General features: G+C 39.4%; 1 non-coding gene across 1 annotated transcript; it reads left to right on the forward strand.

Moving 5' to 3' along the window:
- Positions 1-1,521: 1,521 nt before the first annotated feature.
- LOC110506995 (uncharacterized) lies at positions 1,522-9,624 on the forward strand. Its single transcript, XR_005039904.2, has 2 exons — positions 1,522-3,963; positions 9,059-9,624. It is a non-coding gene; the product is annotated as an uncharacterized LOC110506995 (transcript).
- The last annotated feature ends 1,231 nt before the right edge of the window (positions 9,625-10,855 follow it).

Here is a 10,855-nt window from a genome sequence, read left to right on the forward strand (position 1 = left end):
CTGTGAGGTCTACTACACCTGTTGTATTCAGCATTTCACTGTGAGGTCTACTACACCTGTTGTATTCAGCATTTCACTGTGAGGTCTACTACACCTGTTGTATTCAGCATTTCACTGTAAGGTCTACTACACCTGTTGTATTCAGCATTTCACTGTAAGGTCTACTACACCTGTTGTATTCAGCATTTCACTGTAAGGTCTACTACACCTGTTGTATTCAGCATTTCACTGTAAGGTCTACTACACCTGTTGTATTCAGCATTTCACTGTAAGGTCTACTACACCTGTTGTATTCAGCATTTCACTGTAAGGTCTACTACACCTGTTGTATTCAGCATTTCACTGTAAGGTCTACTACACCTGTTGTATTCAGCATTTCACTGTAAGGTCTACTACACCTGTTGTATTCAGCATTTCACTGTAAGGTCTACTACACCTGTTGTATTCAGCATTTCACTGTAAGGTCTACTACACCTGTTGTATTCAGCATTTCACTGTAAGGTCTACTACACCTGTTGTATTCAGCATTTCACTGTAAGGTCTACTACACCTGTTGTATTCAGCATTTCACTGTAAGGTCTACTACACCTGTTGTATTCAGCATTTCACTGTAAGGTCTACTACACCTGTTGTATTCAGCATTTCACTGTAAGGTCTACTACACCTGTTGTATTCAGCATTTCACTGTAAGGTCTACTACACCTGTTGTATTCAGCATTTCACTGTAAGGTCTTCTACACCTGTTGTATTCAGCATTTCACTGTAAGGTCTACTACACCTGTTGTATTCAGCATTTCACTGTAAGGTCTACTACACCTGTTGTATTCAGCATTTCACTGTAAGGTCTACTACACCTGTTGTATTCGGCGCATGTGACAAATATATTTAGATTTGAACGCAGTGTTCAGGTTGTGGATGCTCTAATACTTGCCACTGGGGGTCAGTATATCACCATAAAGTCACAAATAAACAGCCCCAGGCTGGTCTAATGTGGTCTTAGGTTGGTTTTAATGAAACATGGTTGATGGGTCTTCTATCTTTATCTGAGGCTAAACCCCATAGGTATATGAAGAACATTTGATTTATATTGAACATTTTAACTTGTATACAGGTAGACCAGAGAAGCCACATCCCTTTTGATTGGCAGGTGAGTGGCAACCCTGATTAGAAGCACCTGCTGCTCATCGGTTGCTCACCTGTTTTCCCTATAAATGCTGTTTTGAATGGAAAAGGTGTCTACACCCTGAAGAAGGCTGCAAAGCAGAAACGTCTGTGTATGTGAACACTGATGCAGTGACAATAATAATAACAACAACAACAATATTAATAATAATACAAATATTTTTTTTAAAAATGAGCTTTAACCGAGATATATTTTTGAATGCGGACCCATTACCCATTTTTGCTTATCTGATTTCACGGGTTTTCACGAACAAACCAAACTTCTGGGAGAGCCTGACGGTCCCCTTTTGATTGGCCACGACACCACACAATTTTCAGCTTGAATCCATCCAAGTTTTCAATAGATATTTCTTTCTCCAAATTGTCGTTCAGCTTGGATAGGCTGAAACGCCTAATGTATGAGCGTAATAAATACTGGTAATAACCAGTATATTGACAAGCATATCCTCGTCTATCATTTGAACATGCTTCTAATAAACTCATAATGTTCTGAAACCTATTAGCTGTTTATCTGTTCCACTGAGGATATGACACATTTTCGAAGCAAAATTGTCTTTTATTAAAAGGTAAAGGCCAACCCGGTTTAAAACCATTTAAAACAGCCGCATTTATTAAAGGCTGGAATCAATCCGTATCGCGGAAAAATCGCAGATAATCTGCGTTGAAATGTAAAGGCAATTTACGATTGAGCCGATATAACAGCGTTTACAGTTAATGCCGTCTCCGCTCATTCCTTTTACATTTCAACCCAGCTATAACGCGGATCTCCGCGATCTCGACGATACAGATTGAATCCTGCCCCAAACAGCAGAAATACGTAGGCTACAATCACTCCTGCAGTGCAGAAGTCTGTCATTAAACTTCCTGCAAGGAAGCAAAAGTGAACCTAATTTGGTGCCATTCCAAATACCCCCCACCAAGCCACCCAATTAGACTTGTTTTTCTCTCTCACTCTACCGCACCTGCTGTCTCTAACTCTTAATGATCGGCTATGAAAAGACAACTGACATTTATTCCTGAGGTGCTGACCTGTTGCACCTTCTACAACCACTGTGATTATTATTATCTGACCCTGCTGGTCATCTATGAACGTTTGAACATCTTGGCCATGTACTGACCACCGCACACTTGCTCTTGATAGTATCACTGATATTTAATACGCTTACGTATCAGCCTCACGGCCTTCGTCAGAGCTTTTGTGAATTTTAAAAAATTAGGGTTAAAAATTCACAAAAGCTCTGACGTAGGCCGTGTGGCCGATACATAAGTTTATTAAATATCAGTGATACTATCAAGAGCAGTGTGCGGTTTCCTTTTCCCTTCATCTTGTTCAATTATTGCCATGCACCAGCCAATAAGATTGCTCAGATGTGCGAGTGCCTTCTGAATTTAGTACAGCACTTTGTGACATCGGCTGATGTAAAAAGGTCTTTATAAATACATTTAATTGAATATCTGAAAGGTTGCTGGATCGAATCCCCGAGCTGACAAGGTCATTTCCCCCCAGTAATAGCAATATTACACGTCAATACAGGGACATTCCTGTGAATACAATGAAACAATAAAAAATAGAACCCCCCGCCCCCCAAAAAAAGAGAGAAAAGAATTCAGGACATAATTTATGTCCATGACCCCATGTACATTTGTGAATATAGTATTTGGCCAAGATAATAATGATGTTAATAAAATAGTTATGATCGGAATTACAAGGATAAGCATAATGCCATTTAACATCATGAAAGGTAAACATAGGAAGTTCTGGAGATTTTATACACGACCATTCATGCATTTCAATCCTTAGTTCACTAGGATGGCGGCACGAAAAAAATAAATGCTCTATAGATTCTAAATCAGAGGAACATAAAACAAGGCATTTTGTCAAAATGGAATCTTTTGGGCAAGAAATCATTAACGGGATAAATGGAAGAACGTATTTTAAAATGAGTTTCTTTAACTTTTGGGATAACCGGACAATTAAGGTAAAAGATAGTCGCTTTTGACCATAGCATGAGGGTTGGTCACTTCCATAGCAATATATTGAATTATAATCACCAAAAATGACTTCATTAACTGCCAATCATATCCACTTATTGTTGCATTTTTTTTATCCAAAAGATTCAAGTCATTATTTGTAGACTTGGAAAACAGGGAACAACCTCAAATAACAAAGTGTTCATAATAAGTCCAAGTAAAGAACGTGGAATTGCTTTGCAAACCTTCATATATTCTCTCTGAGCAATATTAACCTGAAATTGCCCAATTAACTGATCAAACGGCAAAAACTCCTAATTAGACTACAATCACGCCATTTAAAAGGTGAAAGGGGCGTGTTTTCACTCAAACGGATAACCAATAATCAAGACCGGACAATAATATAGTCGGCATCCTCGGGCCTTTAAATAGCCTACCGCTCACAAAATGTCAGTGATCGCATCGGAAGTTAGAGGTAACATCCATTTTCTATTTCTTCAATCTGGACATATTGCAGGACGTCATGACGAACGTTCCGACGCCAACTGGTTTGGAGAGCGCGGTGGCACAGAGAGCAACTCTTCCCCGTCGCCATTCAAGCGTTTGTCGGAACTTATTTGGACCCGTCGACCATGATGCGCTGAACCGCGAGTTGAAGGCGAAGCTGAAGGAAATATCTGAACGAGACCAGCGTCGATGGAATTTCCACTTCGAGACAGACGCACCAATTCCCGGGATTTATGAATGGGAAGGAATGTCAGCGGAGTCGATGCCAGCCTTCTACCAGGTGTCGGAAGTTGGAGCACGCAGGTAAGCCAAGCCCTAGCCTTTTTCTGACCAATCAGTCTTCACTGAGCTCAGTGGCGACTATGTAAATCTTGGTGGTGCGAACTCCATATTTTCTTTCGCATACAAGCAAAGCCACAATACATTAATTGCACTAACCACGACAAGCGTTCCCACAAACTGTTAGGGCCTACATATAGTTATCCCAGTAGAGTTCTTTCCAGCACAATGGAGCGAATGAAGTCTCTTACAACATTAGATGCCATTTCTCGAACGGGTTATAGGCTGCATGTGCACCACCAAGTCAGAACAGGTGAAAATAGACCAAATTATTAGGTTGAGGCATATGTGCTACTATCAGTTTGATACACAACATACACTTAGTATTTATCTACAGTATACATATCTCCCTGGTATATTACATCATTGATGCAGCACCATACAACATGTTTTTGAATCACCTTGTGATCTGATCACGTAAACAGGAAGATTCCGTGGTGGTCCTTTGTTGCCATTTTGTTAGTCTGGCATTCTCTAGCTTTATGGTAAACGCACAACCACTCCGTTGAATAGCAGGCTAGTTGTTGCTTTGCAGGTAGCCACTGATTCCTTCCAAACGACTAATTGTTGAATTTTGTTATTTCCAACTTGTGTGATCTTTTATAGCCGATGAGCACCAATATGTTAAGTTTAATTCATCTTCATATGACAAGGATTAAAATGCATTGGTTTGATTTAATGATGCCCACTAGCTAAAATGTTGACCTGTTCAGTCCAAAGCTACTGTACATTTAATTTGACTTCATTTTCTGTGGCCAATGACTGAGCTTCTTTTTTTTTTAGAAGGCCACTTAGAATTATATTACATGGCAGGACCCAAACAGCTGAAATGTGTCTATCCTAAATATTTAATCTGGACTATGTACTGTCCCCATGAGTGACAGAACACTGAGCCAATCATGTCACAATGTTCCTATTTGCTGCTTGCTTGCCGCACCACCACATAAGGCACTGAGAGGCTGAAAGGCATGCATTTTGGAGCTGCCTTACTCAAGAAAACAAACCTTGTTCGTATGGTCTTTAACTCAATATTTTTGGTACGTTTGCAAACTGACACTAATTAATGCCAAAATAAAATGCAAGCCCCAATTATTTTCTGCTAGAAATGTAAAGAATTTAGGTTGTGGATGCTATACTGACCCCCAGTGGCAACTATATCACCATAAAGTCAGATATAAACAGCTTAAGGGTGGTCTCATGTTGGCTTTGCTGGAACATGCTTGAAGGGTCTTCTCTTAATTTAGGCTAAACCCACGTTTTAAAGAAGTGTTTTATTAATATGAGGCCACCACACAACCTGCTTGTCTACAGGTAGACCAGAAGCAACATCCTTTTTAATTGGCAGATGAGGGGCAACCCTGATTAGAAGCACCTGCTGCTCACCTGTTCCCTATGCTGGTTTGAATGAAAATGATGAATATCCACACTGAAGGCTAAAGCAGAAACGTCTGTGTACGCTTCCCTGACGCAGCGACAATACGAAATTAAGTGAACGTTAAGCAACTACTTTATGAATGCGGACCATCACATTTGATCTTATCTAAAATTACGGGTTTTACGCACCAACTTAACTAATAGGCGAGTCCGATGTTCCTCTTTTGAAAGGCCACGACTTTTTCCCCCTTTAAATAACGGCATATGTTCTGAAACCTATTAGCTGTACCTGTTCCACTGAGGGTCAGGCACATTTTCAAAGTAAAGTTTTTGTTTAGAAAGGTGTAGGTCTACACGGTATAAAGCCTATTAAAATATACACCTGTTTAAGGCTAGATTCAATTTGTATCGCGGAAATATTGTGGCAGATCGGCCTTAAAATGAAAAGGTAATTTCCGATTGAGCCGACATATCCAGGGTTTACGGTGAACGCAGTCTCCGCTCATTGCCTTTTCAACTCTGACGATGCCTAAACATTTGATTTGGATGTGTGGTATGAAAAATGACGACGTAATATATTCTGAAATGGGAGGTTTGAATTTATCAAGCCTAAAAAGCCTTATTGGAATGATGAGTTAATGGATCTAGGGTCAGTAATGCGCAAGGCTGAGTAACTATTGTTAGTGTAAAAATGGGAATACAAGAGAACAGTGTATGAAGAATTTAAAAAACAGCGTTTTAAGACTGGCTATTTTTATTATTTTGATGGCGAACTGAACAAGAACTGCAGAACATGTTGTGTAGTCAATTGGTGTATAAAATGGCGACTCAAGATGAACCAAACACACAGATGTATTTTCAGAAAACCAGCTACTAAAGTGTTTCTGTTTTGTTTTGGTGAAGACGTTCTTGAGTTAACTAGCATTTATATATAAAAAAAGAAACCATACCTTTCTATACGCAACATCTGCCCTGGCCGACTCGGCCAGTAAACACTCAAAGATATTGGTTATGCTACGTATTCCAAACTGTATCAGACATGCGTGTGTTCTGGACTATTCGGCAGGAGTGTTGGGTGCTAAGAGGTATTTTAAAAACCAACATGTTCATAACCGAGTAGTACGTTACTTTTAGGTCCACGTTTGCACCTATACTTGGAATAACTGGGGACATGGGCTGGGAACCAGGTGAGATGGCTGGCGTCTATGGTGACATTTTGGAATAGACTGTTGGATTTGCCAGAATAGTTAGCAGTTTCAGTGGTATCTATCCTGGGCAACTGAAATGTCTTGACTGAACTTCTGCACGAATCTAATTTAAGGGAGACATGGATATTATTAAACAACTGATGCAATATGACGATGATGGGTGGAAGAGATTAATCATGATCCTGTTTGAGTTAAGGGTGAATTCGTAAGATTATGTAGGACCTTTCTAAAAGCCAGGATATTGCCTCTGCGTAGTGAAACACTTCGGTATTGTGGTGAAGAGGAAAGACTATGTAACTATTGTGACCTTGAAGAAATGCCGGATAAAATTAGGGTAATTCTCTATTGGCCTTTTCTACCATGATATAAACTTGCTCTTATTCCAGAAACCACACCAGATATGCACTATGTGGCTGAGTGAGGAGGAATTATTATTTTTTATTTTTTTGTCCCTTGTATTTCCGTTTGAGGAATATTTAGATAAAGCCTAGAATAAAAGGGCTACCTGTAATTAAATTGTACAAATATGTTTTCTGTGTGTATAGGCTTGTCTGTCATGAGTACTTTGTGCCAGACTGCATCCTAGTGACTAATGTTTGTTTTTCTGTGTTTACTGCTCCAGGGTTGTAATTGTTTGTATAACCTTATTTACTATGTAGTATTTTTCACTGATGCGCAATGCAGACAACTACGGAATAATTTATTTACCATTGTGAATTATTCATGTTTGTCAATTAATCCCATAAGGGGTGGGTTGACGATATGACAAATACATTTTAATTCCATTTAACGCCGATATTCCGCGATTTCAACGATAGATTGAATCCAGGCCTAAACAGAAGAAATACGTAGGCTACAATCCATCCTGCAGTGCAGAAAGGTTAAATAATTAAACCCCCTGCAAGGATGCAAAAGTGAACTTCATTTGGCGCAATTTCAGGTTGTGACATCAGACTATAGCGCCGAGGTTGTCACTGATCATGTGCGTGGTTGTTGCCTCAACCAAACCCCTCTGACTTCACTTTGTTCCAAAGAAGTTAACCAAGAGAATTGGTCCAATACGAGGAAATGTAACTATAACCCAACACGATGTCTTCGGTGTAAGAGGTCGAGGACAACATCTTATGAACGTGCAGTCAACGCCACTCAAATTATAGGTAGGTCTGTACAGTGGCGATTTTAGCGTCCGCATTTTGGTTGGGGCAAACATAATATATTTTTTTAGATGCAACACAACACATTTCACTAACTGTGACAAACTGTTAGGGCCAACATACAGCTGTCCCAACAGCTTACCACTGCTACACCTTTCTATCAGTGGAGTCTTGTCTGGCAGCGAAATGGTTCATTCGGCCTAATTTTCCAGTTAGGCAAATCAGATTTTTTTTTTTTACAATTTTTTGTCTTTTCCACTGACAATTTGAAATGTGGTGGCAGGTAGGCTAGTGGTTCGAGCGTTGGACTAGTAACTGAAAGATTGCAAGATTGAATCCCTGAGCTGACAAGGTAAACCTGTTCTGCCCCTTTAACAAGGCAGTTAAACCCACTGTTCCTAGGCCGTCATTGAAAATAAGAATTCTTAAATGACTTGCCTAGTTAATGTGGGCCTTTTTGTTTGGTTCTGACGGTGTACAGGAAACAGGCTAAAGGGGGCATATAAACAGACAATGAAAGCTCTTAAAATAATCTGACAGTTCCATAAAATAGGCTAATATGGGAGGAGGGGAGGGACCAAATTGTTAGGGTAGTCACATGGGCTACTAACGGCTTGCTACAGTATACCTCCCTGGCATATTACATAATTTATGCAGCATACAATACATTTTTGGACAGGAAGATGGCACAGCTTTCTTTGTGGGCAAATTGTCATGTGACTGTTAGTTCTGCATGCTCTGGATTTATGGTGCTTTCTAGATCACTGGGGGTTTGAAACGAGGTTGAATCGTCAGCACTCTAGACTTGGAACTCGGAGTTACATTTTGAAAGCTCATCCATTTCCAAGTCTGCACTTAATTTTATTTTTTATCCTCAGTTCCCAATTGTCTTGAATGTGGCAGAATATATTTAACATTTTCTGGCCCATGGACTTGGACCCCACACCCTCCACCAACTAGCTGGCAGCGGAGGTCAACATTTTTAGGGATTGTTTTGCAACTCCGTCTCTGACTCCTTCCAAACCACTCATTGTTGAAATTGCAATTTCCAACTTGTGTAATGGCCGATGCCCTTGAGGCTTCTTGGATTGGAATGTCTAATGTAACTATGGCAGCACCCGAGGGGGCTTGAACTTTCTAGCTCTCCCTGTAGTTTCTTTTTCTTAACAAGACTGGTGAGGCTCCGCTGCCCTAAATGACTTGTCACTAACTAACTCTTTAATGAGAAACTTGTTTTAATGACTTGTCGACTACATAATGTTGATCTTGTATTATTGACTAGTATGAATTGAAGGCTAAACGTTCTGCACTTCTTCCCTGCAGATTTGTTCCCGAGGAGAAGATCGATGTCTGAGATGACTAGCCCCCAGCACAATACTTCTCTCAATTCCCCTTGAAGAAACGAGGGAACCTTTCGATTAACCACGCTGACAAATGCTACCATCTGCCGCTTCTGCAGTTCTGCAGTTCATATTTTCTATCTCGGGCCAAAAAAAGATGGAGTAACCCTCCCAAATAAGCAACATGTGTTTATCTATTTAAAAAAAGAATAATTCAATTAACTTGTGTTAATTTATTACGTGTCTGATTGTTTGAAATGGCATCTGTGAAAGACAAACAATTTTGACTTTCTGCTGACTTTATTGCATTAGTGAGCCCTCAAATGATACTTAAGCTTAATTTGCTACATAGGTTATCTGCCTTTTTGCAATTGTTTTCCATTGGACAAAAGATGTAACCCACAAATATGTTGGCTTAGGTTTTTTTGCCAAAGTAACAATGTTTTTAAATTATTTTATTTGATTTCAACTAATTTATGTTTTAATTCAATTAAGTTTTCGATTGTTTAAATGGTAGCTGGGGAAACTATTAAAACAATGTAGTTTACATTTTGACTTTCTGCTCATTTTATTGTATTAGTGAGCCCTCAAATGGCTAACGAGATGAGAAACGAGAATTTACTGCTCATTATTCCGCACGAAGATGCAGATGCTATTACCCTCGCTGTCGATATGCAAATCAACTCATCCATTCTACAGCATGTAAGCATATTTCCGATATGAGACCAATGTGGGGGGTTTCCGATTGACTAGCCCTTAACAGGGATTTGGGGAAGATTATCTGATTTGTGCCTTAACACCTAAGACGGCTGTATAGTAGTAATACACCAAACAATGTAACAAGTAATCAATACTTTTACACAAATGATTGGCGTTTCTTTTCAAATTCTGTATTAACTCCAAGTGCTTTCGCTTTTCAATATCGGGCTATGAAGATGACCAACCGTTAAGTCAAATAGTGTGCCCCTGCCATTATCTGTTATAAAGCAAATACGTCAGGTGTATAAAATAAACACGTTTAGAAGTGAAACATTGTATCTTAACCTACGTCTGCCTGTATAGAGTAACGTGTCAACTCTTAAATTGACCTATCAAATAGACTGATTTATGTATCAGATTTGGTCTGGTTCTAGTAGAAGTATAACCTATAGTTTTATTGAGAGTAATGAATAAGCGGGACTATGGAAATGTATTTAGTTAAGTCAATAGTGACTGCGATAGATCCATGAGCGATAAGCGCATATACATTACGCAGTAGGAGGCTGGGAGATTTGCAGGACAATTTAAGGTTCGCAAGTCTCAAGGATTGACCATACAGCAGGAAATTATTTAAATATAGATATCAAGTAAATAAATCTCTTTATACACCAAGTCTTTAGATGTTTAATGAACAAAACTAATCAACTAGTCTAGTACACACTAGTGGTATATTAATGGTTGACTATATTCATTTTCACAGCATTTCATTTTGGTTCCATATTTAATGGAGTTGTCAATATTATAGTCTGTACCTGCAGTAGTGTAGACTGAATTCTGCCCGGACTAGTGCACTTTCCTCCCGTAACAGATGGTCTACATAGTCGCCCCAAGGCATCCAACTTTACCATCAATGTTTCATTAAATCTGTCCCAAGGGCTTGTCATTGCCCACCCACTGATAGAATTCCCTCCATGATGTAACTTTGTTCCCTCTCCTTTGTCCAGTGTGTGATACAGTGACAGTTGATCTGCCTGTAGGGGAGACTATATGACACACCACACGTGGACAAGCAGGCTTTAAT

The sequence above is a fragment of the Oncorhynchus mykiss genome, chromosome 26 (genome assembly GCF_057628025.1).
Source record: "Oncorhynchus mykiss isolate SJ-2025 chromosome 26, ASM5762802v1, whole genome shotgun sequence".
Lineage (NCBI taxonomy): Eukaryota > Metazoa > Chordata > Actinopteri > Salmoniformes > Salmonidae > Oncorhynchus > Oncorhynchus mykiss.